Source organism: Colletes latitarsis, chromosome 10 (assembly GCF_051014445.1).
Source record: "Colletes latitarsis isolate SP2378_abdomen chromosome 10, iyColLati1, whole genome shotgun sequence".
NCBI lineage: Eukaryota > Metazoa > Arthropoda > Insecta > Hymenoptera > Colletidae > Colletes > Colletes latitarsis.
The window spans coordinates 11,084,243-11,103,920 of record NC_135143.1 but is presented as its reverse complement, the minus strand read 5'-3'; the positions used below and the strand labels follow the sequence as shown (position 1 = coordinate 11,103,920).

Here is a 19,678-nt window from a genome sequence, read left to right as displayed (position 1 = left end):
TATTTATACACGAACCTTGAGCACGGCATTGATTTATGTAATACCTTGTGAACTCTGGCCTAGCAACTTAACTGAAAATTTTTATTAAAATTCCGTACGAAAGCTAGTGGTTTCGAGAAAATATTGCACTTTCTGTTCGATCTTGACACAAGCAAATTTGAGAAATTAAATTTGAAATTTCAATTCATCTCCGATCTTATATAGGGTGTACGACCACCCTTGGGAACAATTTTAATAGGAGATTCTAGAGACCAAAATAAGATGAAAATCAAGAATACTAATTTGTTGATGGAGACTTTGTTAAAAAGTTATTAACGTTTAAATTTTCGCTCGTACTGAATTTTTTTCTAGAAAGTGGGTAGGATTTCGGGGGTAGGTATATTCACCAAAAATTATTGTAATTGACCCCCGCAACCGAACATAATTTTTTCAGAACGATTCGAAATTTTTTAATTTAATTTTTTAATTTAATTTTTTAATAACTTTTTAACGAATGAACAAATTAGTATTCTTGATTTTTGTCTTATTTTGGTCTCTAGAATCTCATATTAAAATTTTTCCCAGGGGTGGCCGAACACCCTGTATATTTCGTACGATGTAAGAAATTAAAGATAAATTGGAAACTAAACTATTTTAAGAACATTATTGTAAGAACGTTATTATAATTTTACGAAAGTTGGGCACAAAATGGTAATATAACAGTTTACAATTTCTTTTTAAGAAAATAGTAATTTAAACCATCGAAAATAATATAAGTCTCACTGATAACAAAAATATGATGCTTAAAATAATAGTTTTGTAGGGCAAAAACTTGTGACTATGCCGTATATAAAGGAAACAGGTTTAATTAATAATTGAATGGTTTAATGCCTTGTCTAGAAATTACCTCACAATATCTATAATCTTGTTAATGTATAATACTCACTGAACGTCATTCGGTATAGTCGAAGCGTTCGTCCGATCAGCACTGTCGTGTTGTCTGTGATTTCCGTTACAGTTGCTTTGATATTCAATATGTCAGGATTAAGCGTAGATCAAGCGTGGTAACAACTGGAACCGATCACTTAATCACTTTGAAATAAATAGGTTGTTTCAAGTACAAGTCAAATATAATCATTGATTATGGATAGTTACACAATATCAGATTTTTTAAATACTTTCATTGCTTCTGACAATTACATAAAACGTAAAACGCGCAACGGAAGTATTACATTTCTTGAAACCAAAACTGGCGATCTCGATTTCAATGTGGTAACAGAAATTGATTATTAAACAACCAAGAATTTAAAATAAATAAATTAATTTTTCTACGTTTTGGCATTGGTCCTAAAACAAAGTCAATTGGTAAAGAATTAGACAGCGTTTGGATCACGACCGTAGTACATAGAGCTCAGAAATATACAAAGGAGGATACAACAGTTAGAAGACTAACAGAATTATTTAAAAACGACGTTTCACAGTCTAAGGAAGGATTATACTATGAACCAGGATTGGTTAATGCAGAATACGATAAAAAGTTTCGAAGCAAACCTAAAAGAATGAACGTATAAAACTTGAAACAGGTCTTTGGCCAAACCGTATCTCTTATGCCTGGTGTCGTTAATAACTCGGATATCGTTTAACCAATTTTCATGAAATTTTACGCTAATATTTCTAATAATATTGTCTATCGTATGACTTACGATCTTCCTTTTTTTATTAATTAGTTTCCAAAATATAAAAAAAGACACGCCTGATGCGAATGACCAGTTCCCTTTTGAATGCTATTATTATTAAATTTTTGTTGTTTACTAATTCTCCATTCATTTCGGAAAGGGAAATTTTTTTGTAATTACTTTGTTTATGTTCGTGTTTTGTTTCGGAGGGGATACTTAGCGAAACGTAATTTTTGAATGATTTCGAGTGCGAAAACTGTTTAAACAATTAAGATAAGATAACCGAAATGATTCGGTTAGACGGTGGCCGGATAATCGAGGTTCTGCTACATCATGAATTACGTCACACCGTGTATACGCGTCTGGAAAACGCAGTTCCGGTTCGAGCTGTATTTATAGAACCACATGTATGTTCGGTGCATGTATAATACACGTGCTGGACGCTTGAAAATAGTAGCGCGGCCTTCGTATATGAAATCCGTACGCGCGCGACGAGCATGTGCATGAGTTAAAGGTCCATTTGTACGTCAATGGGCTGGGCCACTGTCATTTAAAAAAAAAAATTAAACAATGTATACCACCACACAACCACGACCGACGCGACGCTCGGACGAATCTCGCCCCGTGACACTTGTCAAAGGTTTATCGACAACGATTTCTCGATGAGCTCGTTCGTACTGTTCAAGACAAACGAAGCGTCATGATTTTTGACGAAAAATTTATTGAAAATGTTGGAAGGATATCCCTTCGCTTTGAACTATCAATGAAATCTCGTGAGTGAATAATCGTTTATAGAGAAGCGACTCTTCTTTAGTGGGATTGGTATCGTAGTTAAATCTTGAACCGAAAATGAAAAATATTTCGACACGTTTGCATACTTCGAATCCTATGGGATTTACACGTATCGATGAACGATCGAAAATAATAACAAAATACTATCGGTTTGTGCTTCGATGGTACACTCTTTCCAATCACTATGCGTGACCGTCTCGCTGATGTATAAATGGACCTTAACGAGGCGACTTGTGCCCGCACGTGATTCTACGAAAAATGATAATAGAGCACAGATCTCGGCCTGCTGCCAGCAACGATGCACAATTGCGCGAATCCGATTTCGTTCGCAGGCCACAAGATCGCCACCGGAATCTACCGTATCTCGTCGGGGACCCAAGAAAATTTTATTAATTACGAATAATTAATCGTCCGTGGAGCGTCGATTGATTTCCCGTCGACTATCGCTGTGATTGATTATCATAGTCCCATTGTTCAATGACGAAGAGGCTGGCTAGGTTGATCGAATGACGTTTAAAGTGATTTTAGTGTAGCCTTTCGATGATCTGTTTAGCAGGTAGAATTAGCTTGTTCGATCGACTGGGGTTTCGTTGGACAAAATTATGTTCGAACAAACTATTTTCTATAAGTATAGTATGCAATTTCGCGTTCATATCTTTGAAAATTAAATGCGAATTCAGAGAAGTAATGGTTAAATCGTGTTTGATGAAATGGTTAAAATTTACGTACGTAGACTTCTCGCAAAAATACCATTTCGCTTCCCGGTGTTCGGTACATATTCCTATTATTATTGTCTCAGTTATCTCTTTCCTCATTACATCACGTTATCGTTATCGCTTCTTGTCCTTGTTTCACTGTTACGCTTTATTTCCTCGAATTAGCATCTTATCTTTAAAGGTACGAACACAAAGTTGCATAATATTTTAATAATGCTCTAAAATTCCCTAGTATTTTAACGTGTAATAATTTACACGTTTCCGAGATTTCAGAAAGCCGAGAGCGTCGATGTAAACGCGAAATATTTTTATACTTTCTGTTTGAAAGGTCATGGCAATTACGAATAATCATCCAATTTTCACGGTCATTTGCTTCCATCTTTTCCTCGTCAAATTTGTTTCCTTTTTGAGGCTACGTGTCTCAAAGGAAACAAACGACTTCGTTATGAGATCACTATGATGATTGGTGAACGACATTGAAACCGAGTTGGAATCAATCGTGTATTTATTAAATTTAATCTTGATTAACGCGAATTACATCACACGTTGATGTATGTGATATTAATACGAAATTATGTTCCATTAAATATAGGATGTTAATAAATCATATGTATACATTTAAGAGATCGAAAGAATTGATTCAAAAACACAAATATGTTCGTTTATTATTTATTTATCGTTTTGATTAAAAAATTTGCGTCAAATATGCTTTTAATTCGTGTAACCATGATAAAAATCTTCTATAAGAAATACTTGACGTTCCATATTTACGTTGTATGGAAATGAATGGAAATGAATGACAAGTCTTCTGCGTCCCTTGTCGATTTACTTTCCATTTACTTCTGCTTCATAAACTCCTTGTTGTCAGGCAACATCTGCTTTCGATTTTTCGCATTTTTTATTCGCATTGTTACATAAATTACACGGGGTTTTTCGCGGTAAGTGCGGTTCGCTTCATACATGACAAAACCAACAGTAGAGGTTGGAAGTTATCGTACAATTTTAATACGTATAGTCATTTCTGTATTCGAGTTGCCATTTTTTGCTCGAATAATTTCACGTTTAGGATTTTTCGAAATTCGTAAGAGGCTGTAGTGTTAATTAACGTTCTTTTTAAAATTAAGATAAGATTGAATCTTTAAAAAACCTTAAAGAAATACAAATACAAGTATCTGTATTAATTTGTGCAAAGTGACAGAATATTTTTGTGTTACGTAAATGTATTTTACTCTCGGTTATTTCAAGCAAAGGGTGGCAGAAAAAGATAAAAAGCCGAAAAATCACTTTTTCCGATAATATTTTTCGCCCATGAGACTTTTTAATTTCTGTTATGCTCACCTGCTCTGTCATGTGTCTTATCTCAATTTTCTTAGCGAACTGCTCATCCACCCCAGCGGTCCATCCGTCTGTCACATTTAATCCAAGATCACCCTTGTTTGCACAGTTCTAGGTTACAACGCATCTAATGGACTATCCGTACATTCAGCCGGAGTACTTCCATCTCGTGTCATCGATTCAATGGACGTACGCGTGCTACGCATAAAAATAACAATGATTCCATGTTTATTCAACTTATTAGAAAATTTTAGTGCGTTAAGATCAGGGTAGAACGTATCGGCTTATGTATCGGTCTATGAAAATGTAACTCCCTTTTAGTCGGATCATCGGAACGTCTTACATCGTGATTCTCGTCAGAAAATAGTTCTGGAAATCTCGGGTTTCTCAGTATTTTGCTCAATATCGGTTGTAGAACAAAGGTTGAGTCACTTTTTTCGAAATTTACCAAGTAATACAAATTTTGAACTTTGTAAATTAAAAGGTAATATCCTGAGATTATTAACTATGTTTCGTTCTTTAACATTTAATTTTCCGTCTGTTTTCCTAACATATCTAGAGCTTATGGACTTCGAAAAGGATAATAATCTACTTAGAATCGGTACAAATGCCTTTATAATTCAAAATGGGCTCTTTACAATATTGTAACCTTTCTAAATAATTTGCTCTCTGGCATCCTCTCCAAACCCAACAATTATGTAAAGGATAGTTTAGCATTTATCAAGGCGATTAAAGATTTACATATTTCAGATGGATTTGCCATGGTATCCTTTGATGTCACTTCCCTCTTCACCAACATCCCCAACAATTTACAATTTGTTAATTTTAACAGTCGAATGGTTACACGTACAAGCTTGTTAGATGTTAAAGAATAAATTTTATTAGATTTCTATATTTATATTAAAATACATTTTTATTTTTAATTAAATTGTTGTCCTGTAAAGAAACCTTCTTTTATACTGCAAATATTGCTCTTCACTTTTCAACATTTGTATGAAATAAACTCTTGCTCTGAAACGAATCGTGGTTCAATTTTCACAAACGCGAGTTGATCTCGCGAACGATGACGACTAGGATCAACAATGAAGCGACGAAGTTTAGACGAGATCGTTTATTGATCTCCGTTGAAGCCAACCATTAATCGCAAAATTTCGCGGAAACGTGCAAGACATTTGGGAAGGGGGTTGGAATCGAGCAGAAGGGTGCTGTAGGGTTGATGGAACAGGACGTGCTGATTGATCGGATTTACAGCCGTTACGATTCTTCCATAATGGTGGTACGTGTGCAACATGGCTATTATGAGATTACGTGTTATGAGTTCGGTGATCTGGGTTAGGTTTTACTATTATACATATTTGTCTCTTACGTTTTATCTTACAATGACTCGGGAGAACGTTTTATTATGTACTGTTCTCGAAATCATGTTAGAAACTATGGTCGATTAATTTTTTCCAGCTTTTTTCACTACCCTTGGCAATCGTAAAGTACTTGCAACAAATAAGATATAAAATCAAATCGAGTCGAACAAAATTTGACAGAAATTCTAATAAACACGAGCATGAAGCTCTATATGCGCTATCATTAATGCTAATTCCCGCTTGAGTATTGGAGCATCACTTCAGCGTAAAACCTTATCGATTAAACGCTCAATCTGCAGGATGCATCAATATTAAGTACTCCTATCCATCCTAGCCGCTCGTAGATAATACGACGCTGTAGTCTGTAATAGGTAAATACAATTTACGATTTATCTTCTGAAGCATAAAGGATATCCATTTATGATATTTAAACTAAATAAATTGTTCCCCTTGCAGCGCCTACAAGTCTCCTTCGTTGCATTCCCTCGAGCGAGAAACTTATCTGTAATGCTATGACAAACGATTACAAATTTTTCTTTCCGTTTCTATTTGCAACTTGTTACATTCAGTTTCTCATGATTTGTCTTCTCAAAGTATGATTTTATTACTGTGAGGCACATTTGTTCTGCAAGTTTAAAAAATTAACATAGTATATTTACTCTAAATCTAGTTGGCTTTGAATTAATTAACCACCGTTTACCGTATACAAAGACTTCTTCCGCGCGATCAGTTCGAATTAAAATGCCAGCTCCCTCGCGCGCAGCACACCACGTTCTAGAACCTTCGAGGAACTTCCTGGTTCGTCTCGTTGTTGGGAAAATTCGTTCGGTTCGTCGGATCCCATTATCGTAACCTTGCACTGGCTACGAAACGATGAATTTTAGCAAAAAAGTACGTTCAATGAATAAAAGGATTCGGAATGTGGCCACACCCTAGAACCAAAGACACACCTTGGCGACGAGCTGACCTTTCCGGCTCGAGATCGAGCATGAATTTCGGTTTTCTTTCGGCGTTTTCTTAATCCTATAACGGGTCCGTGAATGCAGAAAGGGAAACGGGAGTGGGTGGGGGACGAAAGGACAAGGAAATGCACGCGTACACGTGAGGGAATAGAATCTCGAACTGTCATTGCGACCGCGTAGTTACGTGTACGTGAATATCATGGAAGAGGGAGAACGACGGACGGGTATAGATGTGTAGGTATATGGAGCCAACATCACTGGAGCGTCTCGGCGTTGGAGGCGCCAAAGCGTCGCGGCGCCACCCCCGGCGCCCGTCATAACGCCGCCAGCACCCACCCCTCTCGACTCTCTTGAGCTCTTCTCTTCCCTTCTCCTCGCCATTCTCTCGTCTTCCCTCTTTGTCTATTTCCCGTGCTTTCTTTAAACTCTTTTCTACTTTCGTCTCTATTTTATCCCTTTGCTTTTTATTTATCCTTTTCGCCCGCGGCCTGTCCTCCTCTCCTTTTTTTTTTTTTACCTTTTACCTGCTTTTTCTTTAATTTACTTTTACGTGGCCTTCTTGTTGCTCTTGGCCTCCTCCGCTTTCCTGATAACATCCTTCCCTTTTGTACAGTATTTTTCAAAAATTTAGTTACCTTTTTCCTCGGTCTCCGTGTTCTCTAGGTTCCGTGATTTTCTGACCTAGCTTCTAAAATTACTTTCAATTATTATTTGTAACGCGTTTACGTTGCTCTTCTCGAGCTTTACATACCGTTACATAACTTGTTATTATTTCGTTCGCTACCCTTTGCTTTCGTTGCAATCTAGATGAGTTTCGCAGCGGTATTCGCGCCGTGATTATCCTACCAAAGCTTGATTTTCTTATTTCTGCTGGTTATAGATGTTCTTGTTTTCTGTTTCAACGGGCTCGGAGTAAAACGAAAAATAGATACTATTAATAATTAAGTAGAAAAGATTATTAATTCTTACGAATACTATTAAAAATAATATATACTATTTCGTTATTATTATTTCCTTAATTTTTACCGTGGTTAAAACGCCTCTTAATTTTTTTCTATTTCAATTTTCTAATCATGTTTTCTGTATTTGTAATCTGTATTTGCTCGGACATTCTAAATTTTGCGAAAATCTCGGTGGCGCCGTCTCGCCTGTTGTCCATCCCCTCGCGAAAATGGAGTTTTCTGGCCTTCTGACATTTCAGCCGATCCGCAAACTCTCGGGTTTGATACTTTTTGTTCCTTTCATTCTTCTCTCTGTCACGTGCCACAACGTCGCGCTCGAAAACTATCGATGCACACCGGAAACGAATTTCGTTTACTCTAATGCCCGCCCATTGCAATGCTCGTATTCTTATAAATATGGTTTTCCGTTCCCTTTGCTCCGGTCGAGAATAATTTAATGCCTCTGCATCTGTTATTCTAATTCTGGCCGCATTTTTTCACGCGTTGCACGTCGCGCGGCAGCTTTGAATTTCAAATCTAACGAATCGCGCGCGATGGATCGATTACTCGAAATGAGTAATGGAATTTATTTTGATACGTAGGCCGACGGACACCGACTTTCTTTTCCTTTTAACCTTACGGAACGCTCGATGTCTGTCTCTATTATTTCAAATTCATCGAATTTCTACCATCATTGATGCTTGGAAAAATATTAAAACGACAAATGGTGTTACCATAAAATTCGTTTTATCTGCAATTTTATAGCGTTATGCATACATTCTAAAATACTCTAAACAGGATAAATCGGATGATTAATTTTTCTTTTTGTTTTTTATTAAATAATTACTCAATATTTACAATATTTTCTACCTTCTCCTAGGAAGATTCGAAACGAGGATGGAATTCCCGCCGTGCTTAATTTTAAGTACGATCATTGTTGCGGCGTTTGTTCATTGTCGCGTCTAGTCTATTTGTACCAAAGAACTGTAACATCGACTCGTCACTCCATAAAACATTTTTCCATATTTCTAAAGTCTAATTCGCTTCTTTTTATTCCGTGTCCTCGCGAGTTGTTTCCATGCTGCGACTCGACCATGCAATCCCAGCAGCTGCTAATCTACGCTTTACGGTGTTCACGGATAATGAAGTTTCTCGAGTAGTATTCATATTTGCCGTCTACCTCTCTTAAGCGTCACTTTTATTCTCAGATCCTTCGCTTGGATCGTTACTTTAGGCCTCCCTGATCGTTTCCACGACAGAATAGAGCCACTTTCTCTGTGTGGCTTCGCGGCGTATTGCACTGCATTCTTCCACAACGGGTATCCAAAGGGTAAATCTCTCTGGCGGCAAATAATCATCGAATTTCAAATTTCGGTATACAATTGCTTTCTTTAGTAATATTCTATTATCAGCGTGCTGTCTTTTGAAAATTTATATACAACAAAGTTTGTAAACTTAACTTTTAAATAAAAGAATAATTTTAATGTTTGCGGTATGGTTGTAAAACTTGTATTATATTATTTTAATTTTTCAGAAATATAGCTATTTTTTATAGAGATTGTCCCCACAATGAGAGTGATGCTCGTATATAAGTAAACGTGTCTGAAAGCAACGCATAATTCGATTTACCTTCGTCAGTTTCTAGAAAGGCCTGAGGAACGAGCTGAGAACGAACGAGCTGCAATTCCTATCACGCACACACGCGCACACACGAGGGATACGAAGGACTGCGGCATAAGAAAGAAACGACGAAGCTGTAAGTACGAGTCGTTCGAGTGTCCCGCTTCCGATTTGCAAATCGCATTCAGGACTCGGTCTTTCGTCAGGATCCTCGTAAAACTGCACCCTTCTGCACCTCTTCTCGCGCTCGTTTTATTTCTTTTTCTCTCCTTTTCTATGAGTCAGACGAATCGTGAAAGTATCTACTAACCCCGCGGTGCCATAAACTTACCCCTCCGGAACTTGTCCCGAGCCCAGTCTACAAATTTATCCTTAGTCCGCGAGACACCCGGCCCCCCGTACGCTTCCATCGCGCTATATGGAATACTTCTGGTTCATAAGCCCGAAAACGCGATACTTAATTGCGACAAATATAGGCCGTTAAATTTGAATAGGCATCTCGTGATGAGCGAGGGACGGGGACGATGCACCTTCATCCAGCCCCCGTTTATGGTCGATTTCGGTAGATGGGGATACTCGATAACTCTGTCCGAGCATGTACTAGCGTTGCACGTAATTTTAGTTAAACAACAAATAACGTTACATTACAGAAAAATATTTATCTTGTTGAAAATTTCCAGGCGAAGGTTCGTTCGAATATCGTAGATGAACTACCACAATTCTATAATCGAGTATAACAGCATCGTAGACCAACGTATCTAAATTTTCCACATGGCGCTTTCTATAAATCAAGTAAATCTTCCTCCAATGACCCATCGCGAACGACGACAAAAGTCGAAGATCTCTATCGACTGATTCACTCCGTATCTCGTTAAATTATCTTTATTCTCCGGTTTGTGGCTGGTGCAATCTACGCATCTGTCAACCTGCAGCTTTCATTGCAGTTGCATTCGTTTCGATCGTGTGTCGCCCCCAACGAGCGCTATACTCGTGTATGGTCCGTCATTACTATAGTGGACTTACAGCTTCCTTTAATATTCGATCGTGAGTCATACACGTATAGCCGTTAAACTGAAATTGTTAGATAATTGATGATTGTAGCAGTACTTAGGACAAGAGTCTCATTTTTCTTTTATAACATTTCTTGGCATATGCTTGGGGTAAAAATTAGTTGTTTGTGCTGTCTTAAAAAGAAATAATCCATTGAAATGTTTCAATTTTGGAGTATCGATAATTATTGGAAAATCATCGAATTATCGAGAATATTAGATAACAAACGGAGAAAAAATTTGAGTTTCACCGTGTTTCGTAATTTTGACAACCGCAAACACATTGATTTATCGTGAGCGAGGACACCGCCCACAATTCGCGAATTTCGACGGGGTTAAACGTGCAGCCAATAGCAATAGCTCAGACATTTTGGCGCCGACTATACGAGCTGTTGTACGAAGTCGTTTACCAACAAACAAGTACCGCGCCATGTCTGATCCTTACGACGCTTCCGGTTTTGCTGACAACGAGGCGGAAGTTAGGATGCTGAGTTTACGTGACCCTGAGACCTTGTCACCGCCTCGCCTTTCTTTTTTACGCTTTTCCGCTTGTCAAACTCTCGCCGACCTCTTTCACCAGAGAATTTGAAAATAGAGAAATTCCTGCATATTTTCGACGGTATGCATATACGACGACACTCGCTTCAAATATATTCTTTTTCAACAATGTAGAGCGATTCGTATTTCAATATAATTCATTGTTCATCGGTTTCTCTACGTGTTTACTAATTTTTAGTTACTTTGTTTCTTGGTCTACTTTACAACGCAAGTTTTATTTATAATTGTTTACATGCTTCCGTTAAGTAAAGTTAGTTCAATAAATTTTTGAGTTGATTCGAAACGAACAAACACACAGACGCAAAGAAATTCTAAATATGTGTCGTTTGATATCCGTCGAATTTTCGGTTACTTCGTCGAGTTGCGAGTAATTTCATAAATTTTGTCATTTTTGCGCGCGCGATTTATACTTGAGAAAGATGCGTGGAACAAAATTTTGCATCGAGAGTCGGCCATATGGATTTGGGGCGGCGGTAACTTGGATCGACAGGCGCATTGTCAGTGCGATTAATCGAACGATAAGTTTGACCGTATACGAAGAGAGTGATTGACGCTACCACGATAAGGCTTGATGGCTCCGAGAGGGACAGTCCAATCGAGAAAATAAGAGGGACGGAAGGAGTGAACAAAAACCGAGGAAAAGGGACACTCGCAGCAGGGTTCTTAGCCTTGTCCCCGAAGGAAACCACCCAGTATGTTCTTTTTCCCTGCCTCTTATCCCCCATGCTTCCCCGTGTAACAGAATAAACCATATCCACCCTTGTCGTGTTTTGCAATTGTCTCGATTCGCCACGTGGCTTTTTCAAAAACGTTTCGATAGCCATTTCTCATGTTTCTGTATCTTTTATTTTTTTTCAGCTTTAATGAGGATTTTACATCGGTTGTTTTCCGTTGCATATACGATACGATAGTTCGTTGAATAGTACTACAATAACAGAAATTGGAAGTCGGATGTTCGTTACGAAGAATAATTAATAAGTCAAGATGAAGTCCTGATTTATTCAAACCGATACTACCTGGAAATTGATCGCGAAAATTGATTTCATAGAACAGTTTCTGGCAATGAGTAAACTATTCCCACAGTCAGGAAACAGTCAATATCGCGTTTGAGGCAGGATTTGTTACGCATAGCCGCCTTATCGGTGAGTCCAAACAATAGATCTGGAAGGAAATGTAAAGGGATAAGAAATTTTATATATTTTCGAAAACTGTTCCATTGGACCAATTATTATGATTGCAGTATTATATTTGAAACGAAGATTTGGAGATGGTGTTTTGTTTGCATACTTATTTCATAATCTTATCAACACTCATCGTACAGAAGTTTACACGCGTTAAACGTGACTCCGTAAACATCACGTTTATTTATATCTTGTGTTCTATATAACTATACATTTTCAGCTTGTAACCAGACCGTCTTCTCCGCGTTAATAATTAGACCGTAAATAAAATCAAGAGTGTCATTTTCAACCTTTATCTTCTAATTTGAGCGATCTTTAGAATTTTCTCACAAATCAGAATAGAAATAAGCTTTATTTTATATTTTATTTACAAATAACATTTCCGTAATAGCTTTCTTGCCGCTGAGAATATAATGACGATTCAGTATTTTCTTACAAGAAAGAGATGGAATAGAGTTTACTCCATTCAAAGAGAATATTACACCGGTTCACTCTTCAATCTTCTCTGTTCTCCGGAACTAATTCATTTTTGTCCTGGAAGGGTGAATCATCCCTTGTACCATGACACTTCACTGGCTTTCGTCTAAACCACTTAATAAATGAGAGAAAATTTGTCGAATCGATGTAGAACTAATTTTATGTTTCCATTAAATGAAACAATAATATCTTTGAAATCGTTTACGTCACGGTCTAAAAATATTCGAGACTAAAGGGGTATGGATTTGACAGTAGCGGACAATGGTAATAATCTCTATTGATAGATCGAAAATGAAGAATAACATTTTATCAAACAGCATACACTACGAATTTTCATAATTAATTTTTTCACAAACGAACCCTTCATTTTCGGTTTGGTTTTATCAAATACGCCCCCTTTTCGGTTGTATCGTCGATCCTGGGACATTCTGTATATTAACTTCAGGAACTTAATATTATATAATTTCAGTAATTAATACTTCTTACAATATTTGTTAACAAGTGTCGGTGAGGGTAATTGCAGCAGTTGCTTGAACAAACCTAAGTATACGACGGAATCGTGCAATTTGTAAGGTAATTGAGAAATTGAAGATAAATTGGCAAAGAAATATAAATAGATTTTCGGCAAGGATCGCGTCGTTTCCTGTGCAGGAAGCAAGGTGTTATCATCACCGTGCTGTTTTGCAAGCATTCATGGTCAGCTCCCTGACTTCCGAACGAAAGTGCCGCTGCATAAATTGCCTGTACATCTCAATTCACCCCCCGGGATGGTGACCATTCTCTTACACGTCGTGCTCCTGAGTGACACTCTCCCACCCTCGGCAGGCGATCTCCCTCCCGCAGACTCGCATTACCATCCCTTTGCGCCCCCTCGTCTGATAGGGCTCCATTTTCGTCGGACCTTTTGTGCGCCTGCTTGTTTAAATTCGACCCCAAGAAAATTACGGAAATTGTTATGAAAATTTCCTGTCGATCCACGCTCAAAGCCGGCTCGTGATAGACGAGAGATTAATTGGATGGATGGGTACACCGAACGAAAAGTTGTATAATCTCTGTTGTTTCTATTTCCCTATAATGCGTAACATGCAATTTTTTCTTTTCTTTAGTTATACTGGATTCGAGAAACGTTTTATTTTCATTTTTTATTAGGATTCATTTGGCACGAAACTTAATAAATTTTTTGTAGAACATAACGCGATCACTGAATAATTTTGCAATCACAATTTAGCCATTACGCTTTCATTCAAATTTTTGTAAAATTAGTGTTCTTGTGCACGCGTAGGCTTCTTTTTTGGATTTTGCGTAAAAATGGTTTGGGAAATTCCCATTGGATTCCTAGACTCAAAATTGCTGTATTTCTTATTAAAAAACTTGAAAAAAAAGAAATTGGTACCCCGAGACGAAGTTTTCTCCTATCACCTATCAAATTATTAATTCGTAATGAATTTTTTGCAGCCATGATCGAAACTGACTAATTTTTTTCTAACAAAAGGAAGAATATAGCGGCAAAAGACAACTGCCATTAACTCAAATTTCAACAGATGAATTATTCTGGCATGTGTGTGCGTGCGTGTGCGTGTGCCATGATACTCGAGAGGGGTTGCAAGATGCGAGTCGCCACAGTGGGGGTAGAAGGACAACTACCACCATTAGCTTTGACCAATCCCTGTGGCGGGTTCACAGGGGTGTATCAGCGCATGTGCATCCTCCGGTGGTGTCTTTGGTTTAGGTACCGCGCGCAACATCGCAGTCCTATCACTTCTTTGGCGACAGCCGTCGGGGTAACATCCTTGTTCTCGTCCTAGTCCTCGTCCTTGCATCGTCCCCTCGACACATCAGCATCACCAGTACCAAGTCCGTTTTCGATCTTCATCCTATGTTCAACTCAGCTGCGCGTTTTCGCGTATCATTTCTTTCTGAGACCGATTTACCCTCGGTAGAAGGCAATCCTGTGAATCCGAATTATAAGTCACAAGTTCACGAGTCCATTCAGTTTGTTTCCTTTTTGTCGAGCGTCGACAGTTTGTTCTCCAAATTCTTCGACCGGGGGTGAAACGTTCTCGGTTTCCATAGTTGTTGCACGTTGGTTGAGTTCCTGCGGTTCTTTTTCGATCATCCCTTTCTTTCGGCACGTCAGCTGCTGGAACATTCTGTCCTGGTTGGTTTTTCTTCGGTCTTGCTGTCAGTTTCAGGTAATAAGTTTTCTCTTATTTTTAGTTTTCTTTCTTCTCGACAGTCTTCGATTCTTGTTAGAAATTTGGTTCATCTTCTTACGATTCGAAATTATTATTTGTTACTCGTGTACACGGTATTTTCAAATGTTTTTCAAAGGTCTGTTCCTTTCCCGCGACTACGGAGAAACGTTACTTTCATTAATAAAGTTTGTCGGTTCGTTCGTTTCAAGGAAACTTTCTCATTTTCGTGTTGTTTTTAGTTGGTAATTGGTACACAATGCAGGGCTGTCGCGTCCGAAAAACATCTCTTGTGCCTTAAATTGCCGTCCAAATTTGAACTCGTGACAATAAGCAACGCTTTCTCTCACCTTTCGCGACTCTCTACGGCTCCCTCGTGGTCCGTAAACTGTCGGTTAGAGCCTTAACGAAACTGTGATCTTTTCAATTCGGAATTAAACAATTCTAAGACGAAGTAAATAAATAAATAAATGTCAATCCTCGAAATTCGCTTTACCTTTCGAGCTTACTTCACGAATTGGCCTCGTGCACGTTGCCTTAATTCGAATATATAAGTGTCGTTAAAACTTACCCCGTTTTCCTTTTAATTTTCAACAAAATTCGACGAAAACCTCGTCCGTCCCTCTGTGCCTTTCAGATTTTTCGCTAAACCTCCCTACCTTTTCCTTGCTTCGAAATTGAAACAAGTGTTTAACGCGCTCCGAAAACCGTCCCAGAAGAAGACAGAATCCAAAGTATTTTGGGAGTTTCGAACAGCATTGTGCTGTTTCGTTTAACCATCCGAGAAGAAAAGACTAAGATTTCCTGATCCAGAGAGAATCGAAGGCGAACGAGTGCAAAATGCGTTTGGCTTGGTGAGTAAGAATCGTTTGAGTCGTGCACGTGTCTAAACTTAGTAATACAATTCTCGGTATAACTGTATAGCTGTATCATTGTTTTTACACGCTGATTTATTGAAACTGTACTTAATAATAATCCACAGCTCTTGAAATTTCAGTTATATTTCGTTCGCGAGTGAAATATTCATCGATTACGAAATCACTCGAGTTTTCTGTATAAATTAGTTACGTTTTATTTTAAAAGTGATAAATGTGTGCCCACAGTATTCTTAAATTACCTCGATTTTTCTACCATAGTATTGTACCCATTTTTTCTCCACGTTCACAACATATCTTGAACGACGAAGAAATGAACTATGCAGTATTTTTCTTCTCGAATAAAGGAAATGTGTCGAGCCGAGTACACTGTTCCATTTACATATTAAACTAGAGGCTTCTGTCAGTTTCATTGTTTTAAATTTGGGGAAAATAAAATCTGACATTTTGAGCGTCACGAAACAACCCTTGCGTTTCTGGTTTAGACGATCGATAAAATTTCATCAAATTTCGATCGTGCACCGACATTGAAAATAAATACACCAAACAAACAGACAAACGAGATTATTTTCGGACCGTGGAATTGATTACTGTGAAACAATCCAGATAAGAAACTCAATTATCAAGGGTGAATTGTGACAGCAGATCTCTAAGCTCTGGAAATCAGATAGTATAATGTGAGGGTCAATTTTCCTTCGCTCCCTTCTTCGGAATTGTCGAACAGCTAGGTGGAGAGAGGGTGGTAATGGTCACAATAGAGGGATTTCCGTGTATCTTTTTTAACCGCAATTTAATCGCCCTTCCAGATAAATCGGAATAGTAGGTTTTAGTCGTTCTGTCAACCGAACCCCATGGTTCTATACCCAATTAGCGGCTCTGCAAATTATAATTATGTCCCATATTGTATATCTCTTAGAGAAGGGAGTCCAAAGTATAATTAGTCGGAATTCAGGGATTATGGTACAGTTATCTCCTACGGCGATTGTTTTAAATTGGTTATTATGAAAAATAGCCATTACAGGCTCTAACAAGATAGTTTTTTATTTATTTTTAGATTAACGGGATCATGCTACTAATTATAGCGTTCGTTCAAATGTATCTTCGGATAGAATTGTAAATTTATAGTTTCTTTATATCTAAGAAAAATGAAGCATGCTTTATGCTTTGAGTACAGCTTTAAAGAAAAATTGTTTTGAACGAAAGTTCTGTTATTTTTTTTCTCACAGATGAAGAATCCGCAAAGTAAAGTAAACAATGTAAAAAAGTTCCTTAAATTATTCTTAAACGTCGTATACCTTAAAAGCAAAACACAAGTTACGCTAAAAATCTACCAAATTGAAATTTTCTCCAATATAAAAACCAAAAGGCGATAAACATTGCCTCTTCATAGAAAATCGACAAATTTTGCCGTAAGAATCGAAACTCCAACACTAGTTCTCACGCTTCACACTTGCGCGCTGTTCGAACGCCGCGTAAAATATTTTATACGGAAAAAAATTGTCCAGAAAGCTCAAATTACAAAGCTCAAACTGCGAATAGTTTAAATTTCCTAACCGAAGCATCGACTCGGTGAAATATACTTTGTCTAAAAAATTACATATCAAACGTGTGAAACTTTATTTTCGGCAATTAAAATGACCGAAAAGGGGGCGAGAGTTGTACCCAAAGTTTAGAAAAATCGTTTACGCTGAAAGTCCCACAAAAGTGTCGTCCCGAGGGGTAAAACTGCACAATGGGGATTCTGAGAATTTCCCAGTGAAAACAGAAAATTTATTCTAGCTCGCACGCCGTTCGAATTTTCCACACCGGGTTTTACGGGGGTGTGTTACTGGGGCAGTAGTGCGCAGAAGCTCCGAACATCGATGTGAATTTACCAGAACCCCTCCGTCGTCTCGTTTCCCCTTCCCCGACGCTCCTGCTCGCTCTTTGGTTCTCCCTTACCCTACCACCCTCCATGCTACGAGGGGTGGTTTCCCAACAATTCTCTCGGTTACATTCGAGCCTTAACTCGGACCGCGACGCATTCAGTTTCTGATCGGCAGTGAAACGGAGCGTCCTCCTCGGTCTTCTTGTTATTTCATCGTATAATATGGCTGATCGAGGTTATGCGTGCTTCCAACGATCGGTTGTATCGGATCCCGTCGTCGATATGCGTTCCTCGTTGATCGAACGTTCGTCCGGTTTTTCAGTAAATCGGGAATTGTGTTGAATTCTGCCAGCTCCGTGGACGCGTTTAACCTCTCACCGCCTGATGGATCCTTCATGAGGGCGCAGCACAGTATACCAGGTGATACAGCATTGTGTTTTATCGGGGTTTGATTGAGATTGGTTAGCAACCTACCAAGATTTTCGCGTTTGTGCATTCCGATTGTGAATAAACGTAGCTGATTTAGCCAGTTGTTTCCGAGCATTGGCAGAGCTTGGATTAGTTTATCGCAGATTCGTGAGGCGTTTGTATCACGTTTTCCACTGCGGGTGTTCTATTATATTCAGGCCAATATTATCCTAAGGTTTTTATTAACTGGTATTATATATCAATTTTAAAATTTATATCCGAATTGAATCGAAATTTCTAGTTAATTGTATTTGACGATCGAAATATTTTATTACTGTTTTAATGCTGTTTTACGAGAATCTCAATAACAGAGTTTGCGTTTAAAGTGCTGCAAACTATTCTATTATTAAATGAAAATACCAGGAATATATCAATTCATTAGTACCTTTTTACGTTTCATTTATTCTGGTACAAACTCGAAGAAAATAATAGTACAGTTGTTTATGCTCGAAGAAATGCATTATACTCTTACGTTGACATCAGGCTCTTTATTATCATTTACACGAAATAACCCGTGATTAAGATAAACAGATTCAGACATTAAGGGTTTAAATGTGCATCTTGAATATAAGTGAATCTTCCGTAGGGTAGTGTTAGTATACGGCGTGCAATTTCTATTCATGAAGAAGTAACGACATTCTGCATTCTACAGTAAAGAAATTTAAACCAGGAAATAGTTCTTACTTTTGAAATGTAAACTGAGAATAATTACTTCGCTATACAATCGAATTTCTTAGTTTTATTTCTCTCAAATACGAACTAATATTTAAATGTAACGCAATGCTTATCTCAAACTTATTTCAATTCTTCTGAAATTTTATTCGTTAGTTCGAACTTTCACATCTCAATCTCAACAATTTATGTAAACCAACCCTATTTCGCTACGGTTGTTTTTTTTTTACACAAAATTGATTTCAATACATTCAGGAAATAAAACGATTAACGATCTTCAGACATTATTTCAAACGACGAACAAAACATAAACAACTATTAATCTGTTAAACATTAAGTAGGAATTAGAATTATATTTTAAACGAATAAAAATCGATCCGAATAACTGTTCGATCGAGATCGAATCTGTTAAATGTCGGGACGAGCGATTTAAAAACGCGAGGTAATCATACCGTTTCCCAGTGTCTTCTGCCTTATAAAGTGATCATCCGTCCGCGGTTGTTCGCGTCGATCGTTAATCGGGGCTTCGTTAAAGCATGACAGCGATAAATACGCGAGTGACGTTTACGAATCGAGCGATGATTATATTTAACAGACGGCCGTCAGCGAAATGTGGCTGGAATTGAATCGAACGTTACAAGATGCAACGATAGGTTGAGTTTCTGTCGTAATAGAATTTCCACGTAGTTTCATAAGCGAAAGAGGAAAATGGACGTGAACCGGCGCTGTATCTTCGTAGGAATAGTTAATTATCTCCGCACGAGGAGCCTGCATTAGAAACGAAATCAGCCGACGCTCCTGTCATCTAATATTTCGCAATCCCGGTTATTATTTATGTTCTCAATTTTTAATTAGTTAATCTGCTTTAATTGGTCGCAACGTGTTTCATTTTATTTATACGAGTTATAGAAAGGAGTTTGGAAATTTATTACGGTTTTACTTCTCCAAATGAAGTCACTT

General features: G+C 37.9%; 1 protein-coding gene across 5 annotated transcripts in view; it reads left to right on the top strand.

The window, feature by feature from the left end:
• Rhea (Talin_middle and talin-RS domain-containing protein rhea) overlaps window positions 1-19,678 on the top strand; it is a 54,980-nt gene that overhangs the window by 4,874 nt on the left and 30,428 nt on the right. The window contains exon 2 of one of the 5 annotated variants that reach the window (XM_076775680.1): window positions 9,398-9,515. The exons of 3 other annotated variants lie outside the window; for them this stretch is intronic. The gene's annotated coding sequence lies outside the window, so the exon portion shown is untranslated. Of the gene's footprint in view, window positions 1-9,397; window positions 9,516-15,671; window positions 15,691-19,678 lie in introns of those variants that run through there. One more of the 5 variants, XM_076775682.1, reaches the window with a different exon arrangement.